A 22,772-nucleotide genomic window follows, 5' to 3' on the forward strand; every position below is an offset into this window, starting at 1 on the left:
GTTTGTCCTGGAGCCATGGGGATTTGGGGAGAGGACACATAGCTGGACTTCTTGGCACTCCTATCTGAAAGCACTCCCTGCTTTTCCTACTAAAAAAAATACAGAGCTCGCTCTTGAAAACAGGGTTGCACAAGCACCCTTAGGTGACTGTTACAGCTTCTTCATGAATATCACCTTCTGAGCATTAACCATCTACCCAGACTGGTCCCCTCCTGACGGTGGGAGAACAACCAGCAGGCAACTGGTGAAAGAGCTGCTGTGAGGTGAGCATAAGGGCTCCTGCCTCAGCATTTTCTTTGTGAAGACTAAAGGTGCAAGTATGTCAATCGTCATCGCTGTGAAGGTCTGAAAAGGCTGTCAGAGTTCAGTATTTTTAGCTCTTTAGCAGATTATCTCTTTTATTTTTAGAGGTAACAATGGTTCTTAGGTTAAGAGGGAGACAAAAGCCTCATTAGTTTTGGAATTTCAAATGAACTCAATAAGGCATTGAGGAGATTTTTTTCCATAGGAACCTGAAAAGTTGCTTAAAGGATGTTGTGAAAAACAAGGGAAAGCCTCCTGCTTAAGGGTCTCTGTGCTAATGATATACAAATACAAGCGGCCTCGGCCTGCTGCGAAGCAGCTTGGGAGCGTGCTCTACCCAGCCAGGGTAGAGCAGAGGTGGTTTCAGAGACCACAGCGTTTCAGAGACGGAGGATTAGAAGAGCCAAGTGTGCCTGTTGAATCCTCTGCTCACGGAGAGGTCGAGTTAAAGGGCCACAACTGCAAGGTCTTACTCTGCCTGGGCAGACCACCCCTCACCAAGGGCTCACATAACTTGGACAGAGAGCGTACAGGGTGTTGCAAGACCTCTGCTGCTCGTGGCCCTCAGGACTGTCGCTGCAGGCAACAGAGTGGTCTCAAGTGGTCTCACATGTCCCACTCACAAACCAAAAAATGTAACTATATTTCTAGTTTGGTCAAAATCAAAACTCAATACAAAGGTATAGGAACTTTTTGTTGTAATTTTCTTCCTTTTTCCCCAGTCAAGGCCTTGCTAAAGGGATGTCATCCCCTAGCTCTCCTCCAACACTCCTTCAGCTCTGTTTTTCCTGGTTATCTCAGCTAGATTTTTGTTGGGTTTTTTGGTTGTTTCTTTTGGGGGGTGTTGGGGGTGTTGTTTGTTTTTTCCCCTCCAGGATATGATAAATTCAACCACTTTCTAGCAGATTCTCAATATCAGGAAACTGCATCTTCACCATGATGGTGTTTGGGAATTGGGGATCATTTCTTCTTTGAAGCCTTTGTGTTGAAGCTATACTTACAATGAAGCTCATTATTGATGCATGACGCTCATCCACCAGACCCTGAGAGTACTGGTGAACCAAGTGGCTGCTCCAAGTGAGAGCACTTGGGACCGAGAGGACCAGGCACCTTGGATTCTATCAGGAGCACTGCATTCCCACGTGGCATTTTGCCCTATTTCATCCTGCCCTTCCTGTCAGGGGAATGCTTTTTGCAGGAGCTCCATCTGCTAGCTTTCCATCACTGAGTTGCTGCTGAAATTTTCTTTCTTTACACTTTCTATAAATGTGCAAAAGAGAAAGAAAGGAAGGATGAAAAAGTATATTAGAATTACACTGAGCACATTTCTTTTGAAACTCTGATCTATAAAAATGAGTACATATAATTTTGCAATTATAAATATGTGAAATAAATGCATTAGTTAAGAAGTTAGGCTTTCAAAAGTGCTAATTACTAACCAAATGCATTTTACAATGTTTTAATGAGCGCTTTTTGATATCATATTAATATCCATTAGCTATATTCATACTAGTAATGCTAATAATGTGCAAAGCCATTAGTTAGCTACAAAGTCAATAATGGATGATACTGATTCCAAGCCTTCACTGCACTAAACGATTCATACTTTTTTTGGTACAGTGGGAAAGTTAACCTGAATTTTCATCTGGCTATTGTGAATGAAGGTGTTCACATCAGTTAAACAGATGAATATGGGTTCAGTTATTGAGGGCCTATGGACCAAAACAGGTATACTGCTCCACCTCTGTCTTCTAGACAGGAGAAACTGGCTTCAAAGCCAATTACCCTGGCTCCTGAGGAGCGTTCTGAACATTTCTATTCATGGACTCTACCTCAGCTGCCTTGTAGACTCCTTCATTAGTAATTTCTCATGAAGAAGATTCAGCAACACTTCTTAGCCAAGATGTTTTTAAAGATAACTCTGGAATATTTCTTTTGATATGTTATCTGAATGGATATTCAGACAGATTATCCTGTTATTCCGCCTTTGAAAACATTCAGTGTTATTTAGCCTAATACGTCTATAAGATGTAATCATTGTTTGGGTGGTGGATTGAACCAGGAATGGTTATGTGGAGAAATTCTAGTTGAAGTTGCACTACATCTGTAGCCACATTTTACTGCTTGCTTTACGAAAACATTTATAAGCTTATTTGCAAGTAAAATATTTTATTATACTAATATCAGGAACATTTTATGCTACTAGTAAAATGTGTGCATTGTTTTAAAGACTGTTCCTGGATTGTAAAACTAACCATATATCTTGTAAATCAACAGAGAGAAGAAGCCTCAGTGGTTGTCTCAGATATTAAGCATACAGATTTTAATAACAGTGTGTTCCTGTTTAATTTTTAATTTATTTAACCACAATATCTACTCTAACGTAAGGCCTACAAAATGCAAATATTGAAAACTTCTTTAATACAGAATACACACACTTGACTTCTTGCTTAGTATCTTTCATCTGCTTTATCTTCTTTTGCAGGATGTTAACTTTTGGGAATAAACTGCTCTTGGCTCTAAAAATGAACTCTTAGTCCACGTGTTCATGAAATGGATTGAGCTCATTGTGGTGCTGATTGACTGTAATTAGATGCAAGATTGATGCATCCATAAGAACCTGTTCCATGTATCTCATCTGTCTCTGGTACTACCTCTTTAATCTCTTTACCAGATTTGATTTTTCCCTAACAAACCAACGTATACGTATTGAGCAGGTGAGATTATTCTTTCAGTGAAAGATCCAGATGGGATGAGCAGAGTGAATGTGGACAGGACAGATTAAAATCTCTCAACTCAATGTAAGCAACACCAGAAATGTGTTTGGGGCAAAACTCCTGTGTCTTCTTATTCCTACAGCAGGGGAAAGCCACAGCTAACAAGAAAATGGAGTGGAAGATAACAGCCCATGCTGCATCCTCTTCCCGTGATCCCGGTGCTCCTTCTCTTTGTCCCCCTTCAGGGCATGATGTGAGGACTGACTGATGGTGGGGCTTTCACTGAGATGGGGGGGGGTTGGGGCCAGGAGGGCCCTTAAGGAAGATAAAAGCATTATGCAGCACAATTAGGGAGTTGAAGCCCACACCTCTGTGGAGGCTCGAGGTGTGATTCCTCGCCAAAGTGAACTAAATCAGAAGTAACTCCATTAGAGCAGGCAGATTAAAACCCGTGTGAAGGAGATCAGAAGTGGGCCCCATGTGGGAAAACACAAAGCACTTTAGATAATTGTGTGGAAAGCAGGGAGCAGAAAAAAGTAATATCCTACCTGACAAAAATCTTGATAACCTGGAAACTAGGTGGAAGCCGGGAATGTAAACATCCTGTCTTGAAAAAACAAAAAAACAGACAATCTCTTGACATTTATGAAAGACTCGATCTCCTAATGAAATTAAATACTAAAGAAAACCTAACATATCTGAACAGTGCTTGTGGGGACTCCCCGGGGAAGGAAGAGGACTCATAAACGTGATCCTCCCCGTGGTGCTGGGAGGGAGGGGACTGCAGACTTGGGAAGCCAAACTGGAGGAATCAGATAGAAGGATAATAATAATCTTTTGTTTTGTCCTGTGATATCGGTGACCTGGACTCAGAGGAAAGAATTTATTCCTGAAAAATGCTCCTACAGAAGAAGGAGCACGGGTATTAATCCCCTGGAGATCAAGGGAATACTTTGGAAACAGAAGGCAAGTCTCCTGGGGTTTGAATTCTAGAAACAAATTCTTCTTTGGAAAAAAGACCCTCGAGCTAGGCTTAATCCACGGGACTGCCATTCAGGGACCGACTGTAATCTGTTTAGGCCCATATCCTGTGTTTACAAGTACCAGAATCAAATGCTAACAGTACTCAGTAGTGCATAATTAAATTCTTACTCCCCATTTAAGTCATTGGCAAAACTTCCACTGGGTTCAATAGTGCTGGATTAAGCTTTCACTAGAATGTCAGGAGAATTTGAAAAGCAAAATCGATCCAGGTTTTGCAAACGGTCCCTTGTCTTTATTTGGATCAAACCAAAACCATAACCTAAAAAAAAAAAACCAACTTTACCGTGAATGAAATAAGGATAAGGATTCATACTGTGTGTCCTGAATACTTTTCTAGACGATATGCAAAACTGAGTCACTTCGGGGACTACAGCGATAATAAGAGTTGCGTAAATACCATGTAGCAAAAAATATTCCTTGGTTAGTCTGCTCTTTTTGGCACAATCTTTCTGGCAGAAACGTATACATTTATTTTGTTGTTGTAGCTCAAGAGCTCCTGGTGAGTAATTCCTGCTCTGCAGATGGTATATGATGTAGATGATTCTTTAAGTCCAATTTCAAGCTGTAGCGCTGTGGTTTATCACAAAGTGTTTTACTGTAGTCTGATGGCAGGAACTCTGAGAAGCCGGCTTCCGGTGTTAATTTTCAAATAAATCCAGTTGCTTCGTAGGTATATCCCTCACTATTAATTTGCTATTTAAAACCAAGAAGAAACAGGAGTGCCTGACTGTAGAGGAAGTTCTTCCCTTGCAAGGCCCATCTACACCATGTGGGACAAGGTTGCAGAAGTTTGTGAAACTGCTTACACTGCAGAGATTTTTTTTTTTTTTTGGACAAAGTAAGTATCATTTCATCTTACTATAAAAAAACCCATACCAAAACAAATTCACTAAAACAGACTACCCTTATGTAGAAATAGCAAACATATTCAGACCACTAATAAACCACAGCTAGAGATGTGTGGAATGGAAGGTGACCTGAGTTTTTCCCTCGATGGCTTAGGGATTATTCTGGCACTCACTGGATAGATGTTTGTCAATAACTGCTATTCCCAAACCTCAGTGGCTTTGTCATAGCAATGACCTCTTGTCCTTGCTGCAGTTCCCTTAGGATCAGAAGGAAATTCCCTACTTCCTACTAGGAAAGATGAAGGGTCCATTTCTTCAGAGAAGCAACAGCTAGAAGAAACAGTTCACCCAATTAACAGAAGTCGCTCCTGCTCTGGTGTTGTTACTGCCCTGTGAGAGGACTAGGCTTTCCACTCTTACCAGTTGAACTATATCGGTAACACTCCATCCTTCAGTCCTGTCTTTGAGTTGTCAACATTTTTCTTTGGCTTTAGTAGTGACATAATGGGCTAAGTAGGGCTCAAGCAGATACTGCGTTTCTACGGGGGCACCAGAATAGGACTGCAACTGCTGTGATCACTCACCAGCATGCCAGACCTGGACTGCCCTTCTCTGGCTACATGCTTTCCCTCCCGTCCCCTGCTGCCCCAATATTCCCAGCTTCCCTTCCCTTGGACAAAAGGAGTTGTCTGCTTCTGTCTCAGCTACGCCTTAGTCTCCTTTTGCCTTCTGCCCCTATCTGCCATGGTCCAAGGGTTCCTGGTACACAACTACAGTGTGTGAATATGATTATGCTTTTCTGACTCTTCTCATAAAGCAGTATCAGCTGTATGTTGTTTCTCAGTGATTTTTTATTACACCTGAAGATCTGAAAACATGTACGCAGTCAAAATGTTTTTACTTTGTTTAGCTTTCTGAGACATTTTAGCCTTGCTTTTATTCCTGTTACATTTCCACAGTTTTCTGGCAGGTCTTTTTTCTTTTTCAATGAGTGTGGGAATTTTACCTATCAGATTGCACTGGAGAAGAAAACCTATCTTTTCAAATATTTATGGGAATAAAATAATAATGCTATTATCTACACTCTTGATTACCAGGATTATCTCATTGTATATATACAGATCTTCCAGATAGGCAGATTATGTGATCAGAAGGTTCTTAGTGGGCCCCAGGCTCAGAGCGCACATTAAAGCGGATCAAGCCTGCTTTAATTCATGTGCTGCTTCGCTAATGCTCCTGCTCTTTCTCAGGAGAATTTCTGAAATATTTTATTGATTTGGGGCCCAGTGCAGTGCCCACTGAGGTGGATGGACAGCCATTGACTTTGATGGACAATAAACTGGGGTTGGCTTGAAGCAACAAGGTGTAAAGAAACACATATTTCACTCTTCCGGCGCTAGAGGCATCTGAGTCTTTCACATATGTTGACAGACCTTGAGTACCTTGCTCTTATTTTTTTAACATTGTTAACAAATGCCTCTAGAATCTAGTGACATGTCTCTTTCTAGCTTTGCACAAATCTGAGGTGTTTAAGGGAGCTTAGGAGAGGGCCAGCTGTGTACCTTAGAGAATAGAAAGGAAGTGGAACGAAGGCTTTGGCTGACTGACTGAACAGTTTTCAGGCAGGCAATGGGACTTTTGTTTATAGAGTGGGTTTCCAAGAAGCTGACATCTCTTCATGGCTCAGCTAGCATGTAGCAGTTTGAGCAGTAAATAGAGGAAACCACCCTCCAAATATGCTTTGGCCATCAGCATTTTTTTAAGAGACATGATTGCTTTTTGGATAGGATATGTGCTCTGAATTGCTTAAGCATTTTGAGAAACTTCCTTTATAGAGTTTGAAAACACAATAATGCAGAGATGAAAGACTCCTTTAGAATTAATGATGGGGACAGAACTGAAGTGACATCCATGCTGAAATGCCACTATCTTAAAATTTTCTTTTCCACTTATTGTGTTTCTGAATGTGCCTGTGGCTCCCCCTCTTTGTCATATCTGTTGGCAAATAACAGAGCTAGAAAATGCCAAGAAATGTGGAGTGGAGAGTGTTATGGGGTAGGAATGAGTTTTTGACATTGAGTCTGAGAAAAGTAAAGGTAAGAGAGAAGCGGAAAGGTCTTTTTACTTAACAATATAAAAGAATATGAAAATGTGGGTGATAGAAGTAGACAAGAATAGGTGAATAGATAAGGTGCCTTGGAAGGAGCAATGGGGGTAGACGCAACAGTTGAGGAAAGGAGGTCCTGTGGATGGGGGAAAAAATTTGCTGCACCTCATAAACAGAGGTAGAAGATTTGAGTTTAAAATTCAAGGGTAGAAAATCATTTAAAAAGGGCTCTAGAAAGTCATGGCAGCCAAGAAGAAATGACAGTAGGGTGAGTTCAGTAGCAGTGTTTTGAAAAGATTAGGCTCTAGTGATTTAATTGGGTAATACTCCTTTCCTCACTTCTCTTATTTCACAGGGAGGAGGCTAATCTATCATGTATTTATATTTAAAATGTAACTATCCCACGTGTGAGATGAAAATCAGAGCTCGTCATGTTTGGCTCCAGAGTCCACCACAGGTATAGGGTCCTATCAGAAATCCTCTATTTGTTAGGCCTCTAATATTATACTCTGACAACATTATGCCATGGCAGTCTAATCTTCCCTGGGACCCAGTGACCGGCCCGGTTGCCCAGTTTAATTTGGTCTTCCCTGAACGCCGTCTTTGAGCGTAGGAACAGTTCTATAAAGCAGAGGCGCACTTGTGTGACTACATCCACAAAGCAAAAGCACAGCCTTCCAAATAGCTTGTGTATGTCCTTTTGGTGGTCTGCTTAATGTCCTGGCCCAAATAAAAGGAACGTACCTTCCAAAAATATTATCTTGGAGGCAGACAGCAGTGTGCTTTCCCAAGGGCAAAGCTGAGAGGCAAAAGAGAGTACTGTCAAGCAAGACCCTTCTTTTTGTTTTTAATTTAAGGAAGGCTGGTTTGGTTAAGCTTGGGCTGGATGGCTTTCAAATGCAAATTCTCCAGGCTACTTTAGACGAACTTGATATCGTCTTTGAGTCAGACTAGTCTCTTAAAATGCAGCAGGACCAAAAAAGGACTTGTGATTAAGGAGACTGCACATCCTTGGTGTCCTGGAAGCGTGCCAGGGTATGAGATGATATTTCAGTCCTTTGCATTCCTAAGAATGTCCTTTGTCCCATGAAAGGCTGACATCTTCCTGTGTCATAACGAAATGATGAGCCAGGGAGGGAGGTGTCTGTCTAATGAATCAGCCTAGAGACCAGCTAGCAGGCTCCTGGTAGGCTGATTGACTGTTGCTTTTTTGGGCTCTGAAACGAAGGGGTGTCGGGCTCTGAGGCCAACTCCTGTCCTCTGGCTGCCCCCTGTTGGCTGATCTACCAAGCCTGCGATGGACCTGGTGTCCCCCATGTCTCACAGTACTTGCAAGGGCTGGACACAAAGGAAAAAGGTGGTCAAGGAAAGTCACCACTAAATGGCAAAATCATCTTTTTGTGTCTCCCTTAATGAGACACAAAGTGCTGGAGTTTTTTCCTCTTGCCAAACTGTATGGTTTAAGTTTAAAAGGGTGATGACCACACAGTTAAACTTTTGGGATGCTGTGCTGGAAGCTGGCAGCTACTTTTGTTTCTGGTTAGATTTACTTTCATTTCTGATTCAAATTTTCTTTCAGTGGCTTTCCTGCACACAAAATCTCCTGTGCCAAAATCATTGCTAACTCTATAAGCATAAAATGGCTACATCTGCTATAAATCACCCTCGTAGGAAGCAACTGCATCCAAAATTCCAGAGAGGTAAACTATTCGCAGTTTAGGTTAAGCATATAGAAATGTGAATGCCAGAAGCTCTGCCCTCAGCTTTTCAAGTACAAGTTGCACTGCAGTGGGTGGGAACTCCAGCTAGCTTGCTGAGGGCAGAATTGAGGCATTTCTGCTGTAAAGCAGCTGGGAAAGATATGTCATTTTTCTGCCACAGTAACTTATCTCCCCATAGATCCTTCTTTAGAAGGACGTAAGAACTCTTCTCCTAGACTAGAGGGCCATCTAGCTCAATATACTAGGCTGACAGGGCTACCAGCAGATGCTTAGGAAAAGCACATAAGCAGAGGGCACATACAGCATCATCTTTCCTTTGGTGCATCCTCTTACCACCCAGGAGCCACCATTTCTGAGACTTATTATGCAGAGGCTGCATAAGGGCTGTCACATTTATAGCCACTGATGGACTAACTCATTGTCTACAAGTTGCTGTGTTACTAATGCATATTCACGTATAGCCCTAACTTTGTGAAGTCCATGCAGCTGTAGATGCTTGTCTCTACAATTTTCTGACTAATATATCAAAAACAATGCAGTGAACTAATCTTCCATTCTGGAGCCATTTCCAGTTCTATTTTCACAACTAGAATCCTCATGTGCTCCCACTCTTCCTTGCCATGCTGTGTGGGCAATTCACACCCAGAAAATGCCAGCCGGCCTACCTCACAAGGCAGCTGTGTGCAGCTGTCTTTTCAAGAGATGCCAGGTGGTCAGTCAATTGATAGGCTGTCCAGAATCTTGTAAGCTATGGGCAGAAATAGTATTCCACGAGTCTATGAAGTGGGGAAATACATGGAATGACTGTTCTGTTTTGTCCCTTCAAGCATGCAGCAGGAGCAGGAAGAACCCTCTTCATAGCTCCATGCTGCAGGATTACAGATGTCAAGGTGGCTATAGCAATGACCATAGTAACTTAGAAGTCAATCTTACCAGCCTTATCTGGTGTGACCACATTAAAAGGTCTGGAAGTTAGAACTGTTTTTCAAGCTCAGTTAGATTCCTGGGGACAGCAGCAATGTGAGTTGCAGAACTTTCCAGGGCCTCCAATTTGAGGTGATCATGAGGTAAAATGGAGCCAAGAGCAAAAAGTCGAAAGACAAAGCAACAATGAGGGTAAGAGATGCAGGGAGGTAAGAAGCAGAGTTGTGCTACATAGGGAGAAGAGCCAAGTAAGAACCTCCAACGGCTCAAGCTGTCAGAAAGAGCATGTCCTTCTACCAGAAGATGTACAGGAGGCCAAGACGAATGGGGTAAGCAACAGTGCTACGATACATCTTCCCATGGGAAGCACAGCCCTGCTTTCTAGGCATTCTAGGAGTCCCCTTTGTAGCTGTGCCCATACGTTCTGCACTTCACCCCAAGACAGCTGAAGGCCAGATAATCTGATCTACCAATCGGTAGCAATGGGAGGACTTTTCAGCAAGTGTTGACTGCAAAAGACAAAGATCATGGTGTAAGGCAGAATTACTCTTTTGAGACAGGGAATGGATAGAAATAGGATTTGAGGCCTATGTCCAGCAAAGGTAATGGAGAAAAATCATGCACGCTAGCTATGAGCATGGATTCTTTCTGTCCAACATGTGCCAGTTTGCTGCATTCACAGATGGTGTATCAAGGGAGCCCCAATGGCCAGTTACAGCAATTCCTGCACTAATGTGAACAGAGTTTTTGATTTCATGGTTTGAAATAAAATGACCCAAATATAATTACACAAGCTTATTAATTTATTTGTTATGGGTCGGTAACCCTTCATAGTCTATAGCACCAGTTACAAGAAGGGCCAGGGGGATTAAAGCTTGAATTTAGCACAGTCAGATTCCTATATGGAAATTGGAAGAAACGAAGCACTAAATTGCACGTTTTATGATGATATCTTATTAAGGAACAATTAATGCCCAACTTTGAAAGCACCAAGTTCATTCTGAATGAGAGCAGTATAAAAAGAACAACCTCATGAAGGTTTGAACTGAATGATATATACACGGGTTATACCCATCTATCCAGTCCTGGAAACACGGATAGATCTTGAAAGTTACTAGTGCAGGATAGCTATTTGTGGCAAATATAACATGGGCTTTCTGTCTGCACAGGGATTTTCTACAGTGGTGCTGGCGGCATTACTGGCAGATTTAGTAAAGTCAGGGAACTGTATAAAGCGTGGCAGCCCATGTTCCTCCTGATGACACCTGGTGCTTTGTCCTCAGGGCTCCGGAAGCATTTCAGATTTCGGTATACACAGGTATTAAGATTCTTCTTCTACAAAGTGAAAAGGAGGTTGTTGGATCAGACTTCTTCCATTCCCAATGCATTAGGCTGTTATCATATGAGGTGTGTGCATTGAGTGAATGACTACGGTCTAAACACACTTTACTGTATTTGGGGGCTTAAACAAAACAAAGAGGCTGTCCCACCCAACTTCAAACAGAACAGAGCTCACGGCAGTCGGGTGTTTGGTCTGTCCGATTGGGTGCTGCCAAACACATGTGGGGTCTTTGTCAACACTCTCAGGGAATTATTATTTCTGTGTGCCCGAGTGGAGAAGCCACTTGATCAATGCACAGGTGTTACAGTATGCTTTTCTGGCATGCAAAAGGTGGCACTGCAGGCACTGGCCTTATCAGTTAGACCTAGAGGTAGTTGGGACCTTCACATAGAGCACCTCACAAAAGGACAGATATTGACCATTGTGGACTTGATTTCAGCCACAGACCCAGAAGCAAGGGAACTGCACGCTGACTCAAATGCCCCAAACTCTCTCTTACGGGCTTTTATCTTACATGGCGATGCCAAACATTACCTTGTGTTTCTTCCTTGAAAACTGTCGTGATGTGTGTGATTCAAAATCAAGGGAAAAACTGTTCAGCAGGGATAAAAATTAAACCTTATTCATATTTCTTCCTGGTGTTTTCTCTACTCAGTTCATGAGGAGGATACTTACGATGGCTATGTCGGTGTTAATGGTGGAGTCCATGAGTACAGCTTCAGCTCAAAAGGCACTTTATGCCTGAGTGACAATCTGGTGGCCTCCATAACATAGGCCTGCTCGTAAGGCCTTAATATTAGATAACATGGCTAAGTGTCTTTCCTCAGAAGTGGGAGCTATGAGGTTGAACCCTTTTAGGTGAAGAGAATCTCAACCTGGATCCCATTTCCTGGGTAAGTGTCCTAAGGTGATGGGAAGGGAGTATGCCTGAAGTGGCACAACATTTCAATTCCTTTTCCAGAGTTTGCACTAGATTCTTTTGTTGAGGTACATATAGCCAGTTGGAGATGGCAACTTTCAAACTACAGCACAAGCATGATTATTTATAGAATTTTTTCTGCCATATGCTATAATTAAGAAAAACCTGGATAATGGTGATGTCTCTAGCCTTTGGATGCCTTGCTGTTAAATTAAATGACTGTTCTTTTTTTTTTTTTTTGAGGATCTAGACTATTACACATGGCTGTAATGCTTTTTCTAAATTGGAGTAAAGATGATGCATTTGACTAGGGCAATAAAACTGAATCCTGCAGGTGATTATTTTATTGGAATTCATAGAAGCTTATTATAGAAGTGTAAGAAGGAATCAGGCTATCACTTCAGAAGGAGAGAAAAAACTGACCCTAACCTTCTCTCAGCACTGAAATGAAACCCGAAGTTATTTCACTAATTTTATAGAAGGAGTCTTATTAGGTCTCTACTGATGCTTGACATTTTGCCAAGTTCTTTCCCTCCTGGTGCTTTTCTCACAGGATACAATGAAATTCAGCCTTCATAAGTTGCTTAGGGCCTCCTCCAAAATCCCAACCCATGGTTTCAGGACCTGCTTTCCTCTTCTGAAGATCTTGTTGCTGAACCCAGATCTTTCGTCAGTCTCTAGCTGGGGTCTGCCTGCCATTGCATCCAAATGCCACATCTTCCAGAGGGCAGCTAGGGTGCTGAGGATACTTCAATATCACAAGACACAGTGAGCAATAGGTTTGTTGAAGGTGGTGACAAAGGGCATCTAGAGAAATGTGAAGACTGGTTTACGCTTCAGTGACTTCTGTGCAATATAGAATCATAGAATAGATTTATGTTGGAAAAGACCCTCAAGATCATCGAGTCCAACCGTAAACCTACCACTGCCGAGTCCCCCACTAAACCATGTCCCTAAGAGGACATACAGTATTCATTAGTAGTCATTTACCTTACTACTGTAGGTAGTATAGGTAAACTAGCTTTACACTACCAAGCTCAGGTGCTGCTCAGCGCAGCTGCAGCAAGACATAGCAAGGCATGGATTGCACCTTAGGCTGGAGGTGCTGAAGTAGCTCACACTCAGATTTGTGCTATGTCAGCTTCACCCATTAGGGATACATGAGCTGTCTGGTTTAACGCTGTTTAGCTCTGCCTGCATGATCTCTGCCTTCAGTGCTGCCAGTCTGTTGCATTAACATACCCAATGGTTGCAAAGAAAGAGTGGGAACAAGAATAGTAGCAGTCACTGAAGGGGAAGAGAGCCTTCAGGCTTTGGTTAAGCATTGAGCTAAGGAATCGATGTAGTCCAAGAGCTTCAATTTTCCCCTGACTCTTGACATATTCAGTGGTACTGCTCAGCTTGTATGAAAGCAGCTGAAGGAAACCTCTTAGCAAAGAGTGAAAAAACTGACCCTGCTAGAGGCAGGGGTTGGGTTGGCAACGGTTAGGTCAAAACCTCCCTCTCGGGAGAACACCTAGGAGAAGCCCACTCACCATGGCTGCACTACAAGGCTGTTTATTTTAAAAGTGAAGTTCTTATGTGATAGCCTTTCCACATTTTTTTTCCCTGCAGCCTGCATTTGGCTGCCAAAATACAGCTGGTGTGCTGGTGCTGCTGATCCCACAGTGCCACAGTCATAACTCTTCTTTCTATTGCATTACACGACTCCTCATCAAGACCTCATGGCCGCAGTGTCACGATTGAATTAAAACATCAAAAAGAAGTCTTCGGGGAACTGGAGACAAGATTATTCTGAACGCAATGCAGAACTGTAGGAGAAATGTGCCTCTGACTACTTGTAGATACCCAGGGCACAATTCAGGTGACCAAGAAAGACTAGCCAAAATCAGGCAGATGTTATATAGTAAGCTTGGTTTTTTTGAGATATACATAGGGGTGCTAATTTCTGGTATGCCTTTGTGAGTACCATTGCTTGAATTCTACAAGAAACTAAAAATATGCTGCCAAAAAAACAGAGCGCTGAGGCCTGAGAAGGGGAAGAAGCAAAACCAGTCTACCTACTTCAAACCTTGTTTGAAACACCTTAACAGGTTTCTGATGTCAGGTAAAGGTCATAAACAGAACTTACTTCAAAAAAATCTAGGAATATAGTTAGCGACTAATTTAGTTCATTTCATTTTGCTGTAAAATACCAGAATATGAAGTGGAGCAGGACAAACAGCTATCCACCTAATGGTTATCATTGTGCCTTCACCTAGAAAATTACAAGGAATGTGTTATTTCTGTCCCTGGTCCAGTCCTGTTAAGCTGAGTATGTGGTATCTCCTACACCCCTGTTTTTGTGTTTTATTCCTGAAAGACTTGATTCATCAACAGATTACTTCCATTTTACGGTAGGGTAATTCCACTGATTTCAGTTAAATACAGTGAAGTTATTCTGGAATGATAGAGCAGTGATTTCAAAAAATTATCGTGTTCTTATGGCCCCTTTTTGATTTATAAAATGGTGCATTTCAGTCGTTATGGATCTTAAGAATTAAGATGGCCAAATCAACAGATTGACAACAATGCCTTTGTCACCCTTTTGCATCTGTGCCTGTGTGTGTGAGAGAGGGGGTCCCTCCTGTTGCATTATCTCTTTCCAGCCTGTCTGGGTTCCAGCTGGTCCCACCGCTTGCTAGTCCAGCAGCAGTGTTAGTTCACTGCACGTAGGATAAGCCATTTCATTCATGGCTTTGAGCCAGAGCTACAGACCGCCAAGGAAGGGAAGGACCTGACACTGCCTCCCATAGCTGCAAATGAGGATAACTTTGTTGATTTTAGCGGCACTAGGCAGCTTCAGAGCCAGAGAGGAGCCTGGCCTGCCGGGATCGGTTCCTGTGTGGGGAAGGACAACTTTATTCTCCTGGCATCCCTTAAGTGTATACATGGAGTCACACAAAGAAATGCTGGAGAAAAGAGAAGGTGATGTGTTAGCATTAAAGAAGGGAAAGCACAGGCATGGAGATATGGGAATTTCAGGGTATTGGAAAACTCTCTGGGATTGGCGATGCATTTTGTATGACATTTACTATCTTTTCTTTGATGTGCCAGAAAGGAAAAACAGGAGAACAGAGTGTTTCCTTTCTACCCCAATCTAAGGCTCATGGCCAAGTTTTTAAATATACATATTTAAACTAACCATTTAGGAAATTCATAGCACAGGCCAGCCCACCCTCACAAACCAAATTTCCTCAAATAGGAAAGAATAAATCTGTGGGGACAATATTTCATTTATTAGGTTCCCAGGGAAAACAAGGGATAAGAACTGTAAAGATGAAGTTGGCAGCCAAGGCTGAGGATAAATACTTGAAAGAATCCCATCAATTCTGGAGGGAATTCTAATAGGCCTGTGTCATCTTTACTGGAAGCTGTTTAAACATGACTAACATTGTGAATTTTTGGCTGTACAACTGTGCCTCTGTTAGAGGTTAATAGTGGTTTCAGTGGGTCAAACGCTTGACATAATTACTGCCTGGGTTCAGGGTGCTTTGGAGGGCTTTTCAGATCCTTTATGCAACTTCTCCCATGCCACAGTGATGAATGGCTACTTGACTTCTCAACATCACCAGTGCTTTGCTGCCACCAGCCAAGGGGCTGTTTCTCTACTGCATTGAGTCTGAAGGATTTAAAGTGGAGGCTTTTTCCAGATCTCCACTAAATGCCTTTCTGCTCCTAGCACTTCCTAATAGACCATTACTGGCCTACCTGTCTTTCATCATATAAACCTCCCTTCCCAGTGCATAGATTCCTTGGGTCTCAGGCGAGAGTGTGGTCTGAGGCATTAAAATGCAAACCGCAGTATGGGACTCTTGAGGGTCGCATGCCATCTTGCTGTCATTGCCTTCCCTGGGCTTTTCACACTAATAACTGTGATGGTTTTTCTGATGCTGTAAGATGCTGGGCATACAACATTATATTCACTGTTTGTTTTCTCCTCTCTCACCTGAGGCCCTTTTCCACAAGTTATTGTTTGTTTTATAAGAGATTCTGCCTCATATTTTGCCTGATTACATTACTGTCCTAGTTAATAGGCAACGTTAATTATATTAACGTAAAGAGAGCTGCATTTTTTTTCTTCATATTATACACATTGCTTAAGTGCATTTGGTTTCGTGCGCTCCTGAAGGAATAAATAAAAGCGGGGTTTTTTTGTTTGGTTGGTTGATTGGTTTGGGGTTTCTTTTTAGTAAGCAGAAAGGAGAAAATGTTTTCTCCATCAGGCAGGCTGGCTTGGAGAGTATGAAGTCACCTGTACAAGCAATGCTTCTTTATCCAAATTCATAATTAATTCTACAGACAAGAGACATCCATCTGTCTATCTATCCATCCATCTATTCTTTGCCACAATTATTTATATTGCAGTGTTTGAAAAGGTTACTATGAACATTTAAGCGCCATGATTTTTTCACTCCACTGACAGGGTTTGGCAGTCAAAGGTCGTTGGTAGTGTGAATTGCTGTGTAGAATGTAGATGCTTAACCTCCTTTGCAGCACCCAAGAAGGTCCCAGACATCTGATATTTCATGGTCCTGGTTATTGCAAACAGCTCCAAATTTACTTTCTGAGGTAATCTACTGGTAACCTTTTTCCCAGAGATTTTTGTTTCTGTGTGCTTTCTTGAATTTGCAGCTGTTTAGTATGCCAGAGAGTAAACAAGTCATACCTGCCTGATCTTCCCTCTCACCCTTCTGTCCCCCTCTCAGGACAGATTCTTTCCAGTCTCTACTTCTCCTGCTCCTTCTCGATGATTTTTGCAGGAGTATAAAAGACATGGAGAGAAATAGAAGGTTGACTGTACTTTATGAGATGAAGAAGGAATCTCCGTATTTTTTAAAGAGAATAATGCAATAAAGTGGTTTCTCCTCTGCATATGTCAAGGGAGTTTGAGACCTCATCCATCCCCTGTGGAACTACTTTTTATGACCTCTGAATCTTTCTCTAGGAAGATGCTTTGAGGATAAATATGGTGCTGTCACAGGAGTAAGCGGGTTTTGTTTCTAAGCTTTGTTTTCGAGTCCAACCTGGCACTTGAAGCCTAAACAATGCACAAATTTCAGAGGTGCTGACCATCAAAAGCTCTTACTGGGTTCATTTGCAGTTCTGATGCTCCAGGGACCAAACTAACTGAGACAGGCACCTAAGAAAGTCCTGAAGTGTGTAACTGAAAGCACACACGTTTAAAACCTCAGCTCCTGGTGATTCCAAGTCCTCAGTGAAGCTTCTCCACATGACCTAGAATTACAGCAATTCCAATACTAGAAAATGACACTGAATGCTACTAATGCATTGACCACTGCAAAAATCCACTCTCAGCACTGAAACAAGGAGGAAGGGTTTGCCTGATATTCTTTAATGTTGAAACTTTTTATTACTTTCATAAAAAAAAACTCATGAAGGAATATAACAAATAAATAATGTTGAATGTTGGTACAAATTGAAATATAAAATGCTTCTATTGTAGAATAAAGCAGTGATAAAACTGACAAAATAACAATCAGATATAAAGGATAAAAAAAAGAGAAAACATGACAAGTATAAAACTGGATTTGGTAAAATGTTATGGTACTCTCAAAATAAATAGTATCACAAATATTATATTAACACATTGGATCACTCTTTCTGTTTTTATGTGAAATTATTACCCTTAGAATCCTGTTGACATTGTGCCAGAATTAACCATATGTATAGGAGGCCAGAAATCTGGTGTATGTTGAGAGAAGGGATTGTATGAAAGATGTCTCCAGCTGTAAAGTAAAAAAAAAACAGAGAAACAACCAAAGCAGCCAGCAGCTGAAATACTGTTGCTTGCCTTGAATTAATTGGTTCTTCACGAATTTTTGTCCCTGTAGTTTCCACTTTTAGAGCATGTCTACTGGAACTTTTTTTTTTGCAAAGACTTCAGATTGGCCAGTCCAGTCCTGCTACTGCCTTGGGCGTCCCTGCACCACACTCCATTGTGTAGCACAGTCTTGCATAGAGACTGCACCACATGCTTGGTAGCTTGTTTCAACATCAAATTAGAGTAAGCTGCCCCCCTCAAATTTTCTTTTAGCTTAGGGTGAGTGTTCACAAGGGAAGTGAGCATTGGGTCCCCTGTGTGCTGTAAATTGCCTTCTGTGCACAAGCTTCCCCAGGCAGAAAAACCCTTGAAACCTGACTCTTCCAACCAAAAGTAGCTGTTGGACCCATGCTTTGTCATCTTCACGCCCTCATGAAGGTCTGAAAGACCAGCTACAGTTCAGCTTGGGCTTTTTTCCTGAAGCCATTACATGGTAAACAAGAATTTCCTTTCCCTTAATCCCCACACTTTCAGTGGGCTACCAAGGCAAGATCCTTCTTGCCTGTTCTTTTCACAGATCTTTACTTGTGAGCAAGGCTTTAAGTTTTAGGTAACTTAAGTTACGTTCTGCACGGTGACACAACTTGAGACTGGGCAAGGACAGGCAGTGCTCCTCTCTTACCCACATGGCTGAAGCTAGGCTAAAGCCTGGTGGTCAGGGCACTCTCCAGTAAAGTGCAGTGTGAAACCTCATCTTCCAGCCTCTCACCCAGGGTGCAAATGGTAGTTTTTACTGCTGGAGATGCTGTATTTCCTGATGAATTTAGTGTTGCCAGGGTTTCTAACAGACACAGTGTAAATATCTTACCACCCAGCTCCAGTGCACCTGAGAAGTAGGCCCCTGTCTGCACTGGGCAGGAGTGGGACCTCCAAAATTAGGGCTGTGGGAGACTGCTCCATGGAGTGAGGGTGCTGACTGGTTAGGGTATTTCCAGAGTCAGAGGGGCTGCATCACTCTGTGACACCCTGAGGCAAGGGAGGAAGTCTGGTGTTTGCTCGACTCCAAAGATGAAGAAAAACTCTTGGGAGAGCAGAATTGACCTGGTTTCTCCCTGTCTATTCATATAATATGTAACTAGATATTGTCTGTCAGTACTTGTATTGTAGATCTCTCAAGCAGAGCCAGATACCTTTTGCATGCTAGGCAGACACTCAGAGTTTATGTGGATAAAAGCTCCCTAAGGGGGGGACCATGGCCCAGATCCGATAAAATATTCAAGTTTCTCACTTCCCACTTAAATCAATGATCAGCTATTAACTGCCAAGCATTTCAGGAGTACTCCTAGTGCCATGGAAAGATCAAAGAGGAGCAAGACCTTAACTTGGTAGTGAGATATTTGTACAAGGAATGAGGTATTTCCAGAGAGCAATATATATACAAGGAAGAAAAATAGGCATACTGAAAGCAAAGAGCCATATACTAGATTTTGGAGTTAATTAAGGAATTCTGTGCATCCAGAGTATTGTCTGTGGGACAATGGTTTGAAGAGGAACGAAAAGAGAACAAGAGAAATCAGAAATACTAGTTCTGTTTTAGTTCTGTTATATCCTTCTTGCATGACCACAGACAAGCAATCTGAATGTGGATTATCAAAAGAGTTCAACTCACATTTAAGCACCAACACAGCAGCATCAATGGTGATAATAACAGTAAAAATCTGCATCTCAGGTTGTTTTGAGAAAATTTTTATTTTAAAATAATATATTTTATTTTATATATTTAAAACAATATATTTTTATATATTTATATATTTAAAAGAATATATTTTAAAATACCATAAAAATGGATGTGGTTGGGATTACCCAAGTATACTTTGAAGAGAGAGGAAAGAAGGTGATCTGAGGCAGAATCTCAGAGATTTGAAGTCTCTCAAAAATTAGAAGTTGCTAGAGAAAAAGGGGAAGACTGAGGAGATGAGAGACCTAAAAGCCAAGGGAGAATAAGATTTTAGCTATGTTGAAGTCACCTGAGAGATCAAGAAGGGTGAAATCTTTGACAATTATGAGATCACTAAGTTTCTTCTGTGGACTGCTAGGAGAGGTATCGGAAAGAGTCTAGGGTAGAAATGCAGAAAAGGACTTCAGGCATTGACTGCGAGAAGCATATTCAATCAAGCTGATAGTGAAGAGGAGGAGAATGGGAGGGTGGGATGTTGGAGAAGCAGAATGAAGATTATTTTTTAAATGTTTTTTTCCTAAGATAAGACTTACTGTGAGAGAAGAGCCAGAGGACACTAAGGTGCTGAAGAGTAAGCTATAGGGAGATCATATAAGAGTTCATGTCATGAAATGAAGCATCTGGGGCAGGTGGTGTGGTCAGAGAACAAGAGCAGACAAGAAACGTTTGCAGATGAAAGGAGAGAAAAAAGTTACAGGTGAGGAAGATGGAAGAGAAGGCCAATAAAAAGGAAGAAAAAAATCAAACTAAACATTGATAATTTTCTTTAGAGAGGAATTGGCAAGATCAGATATGGAGGTAGAAATGAAATCTGGGAAAGTAAAGGTAGTAAAATTGCCAGAGTCTCTTCCTTCCCTCCCTTCCCTTGGTCCCAGTATGCCACTTAGCACGTTGAATCCTCTTCTACTACTCATAAAATCTCTCCCAACTATGGCAGTTGCTGTGGCAGCATTGAGTATTTGAGGAAGACCGTGCTAGGCAATGTGGAAATGACAACTACCAGTGGATCTTGGACATATCGGTCTCCATTTTGTAACACACTTGCACTGCTCCTGCTCTTGTTGTGCAAAGGACCATGCCAGTGGAAGGAAGGAAAACAAAGGCAAAGAGGAGAAGCGGATGAACCATTAAGATAGATGGGCTGTAGGAGAAGGGGAAGCATCAGAGCGTTTGGCTGAGTGTGCTGTGTTTGGCTAAGAGGAAGTAAAATGAGTGGTCCTTTTCATGGGCGGGAGAAGTTATGAAGGAACTATGAGTGCAATCAAAGCACGAAGAAACAACACATGAAGCTGCAAATCAAAAAGTCTCAGATGAAAAATTGTGATGAAAAGCAAGAGAATCCAGAGCTAAAATTAGAGGGGAAGGCTGACAGAGAGGAGTTGGAGGAATAAGGAATGGCAACATGGACAGATGGGAAAAGAAATGTCATCTATAGTGCTGTGCAGAGGTTAAAGAATGGTAAAGGGAAGGAGAAAGGGCTTAGAGGAGAAACCCAACTTTTCCTCCACAGCCAAAGTCAGGAAGGGAAGGAGGGACGAGGAAAGCCCTCTGTAAGTGAAGGCAGCTGCAGACAGCAGGGAGAGATCTAGTCTTTGCGAGAGTGAGATCTTCACAGATCCTGCTGGAAAACTGGGAAAGCCTTCTTCCTCAGTTCATGGAGGGCAAAGGAAGGGAGTGAGACAGGATAAACTTATCAGTGTCTGTGAAGAACTTAGATACAAGGTGATAGGAATGTTATATAAGGAAAGAAGGTAGATTATATTCCTAAATATTTTGTTTCCAGAATCTAATTAACCATATTCACAGCAAAGCTGTGAGAGATCGAAGCACAGAAGGGAAGGTTTCAGGAGAGACTACTATAAAATATATGTGCCAGGAGCCAGCTTTTAGAAAATCATTTTAATTTCCCCTGATCTTGTCTGGATAGAGTTCAAAAGCCTTTTAAATCTTGTTTTGGCCTTCTGCCTTCATAGCTGTTTATTTCCTATGATTTTTATCCAACTCAAACTTTGGGGGCTATTTCACCGAGCTGGTTCAAATTTAGCTGATACATCCCTTCTTTCTTAGAGTAATATCTTAAATGGCTGGAACTTCCTAATGGTATGAGCTTTTCTGTGATAAGTGAAAGAAAAGAGTGATGCTGGCTGCTTACTAAGAGCCTGGTGCCAGACAAGACAGTCCAACCTTTAGACAACCTTCAAGCGGAGCTGACAGAAGAAAGGATTTTCTGTCCTGCAGGTTTTTGCAACAGTTCCACATGTATTTTCATGCAGAATCAGGACCAAAAAAAAAAAAAAAATTTGAAACATCACATAGCATAAAGTTCTTCAGAAAATTTTGTTGTAATTCAGATTTTCAAAACGTTTGCCTCTACTTAGCCACACATTTATCTTCACAACTGCTTGAATGCCCAGAGAGTCTCATGAGGGTTGCACTTCAGATGCCGCTGGAGGCATGGCCCTCCTGCTGGCCTCTGTCCCCTAGCACACCAGTCCACTGGAGCCCAGGAGGCCCAGCAGCGCATCTGCTGTGGACGAGACCACACAACTTCAGAGAAGAGGTTTTTCTAAGTGTCGCGGTGGGGAGTTGTTGTACATCGTAGTAGTTATGTGGAGGCCCGAGGCTACCTGGGCACAAGGGCCTTCTAAACACAGCAAAACCTTTTTCTGTAGGGGTTTGTGGAAACAGCGTTCTTTGCAGGGGATCTTTCCTGGGCAGCTTCAGTTCAGAGCCATTTCTACCCCAGAAAGATCACCCCTTCCCAGGCGGGCTCCGCTTGCCTCGCCCGGCGCCGGGCGGTGCAGGAGGGCCTCGCGCCGGGGCCGCGGGGGCTGGGCGGTGCTTGTGAGCGCCTGGCTGACTAGACTTGCTTAAAGCCCGAATGGGAATTAGAGGTAACCGGGAAAAGAGAGTTGTGCCCTTCTGGGGTTTTTTGGCAGTCTATAAAGAAAGCCTGAAAAGTATTTTCATTTTTCAACTCTTTACATCAACAAATCCTTTTTCTATTGGTCATTCAAGCCGACTGTGGGCAAGAAAAGAAGTAATGAAATGGTGAAGTCAGGTGTTTTTCTTAACACCTATTTATCTTCACTGGATTAACAATTTAGGTAAATGGCACCAGTGTCAAGGAGTTACCACTTCAGTCCCTGCAGTTCTGGAGACACTGGGACCACATACATTCTCAGTGGGCATGTCTACGTGATTGATGGTACTGAAACACATATATCAATTATAAGTCCTGCTGGTTTTTTTTTGGCTGAAGTCTGTGTAAAGGAACTTTCCTAT

The sequence above is a fragment of the Calonectris borealis genome, chromosome 3 (assembly GCF_964195595.1).
Source record: "Calonectris borealis chromosome 3, bCalBor7.hap1.2, whole genome shotgun sequence".
Lineage (NCBI taxonomy): Eukaryota > Metazoa > Chordata > Aves > Procellariiformes > Procellariidae > Calonectris > Calonectris borealis.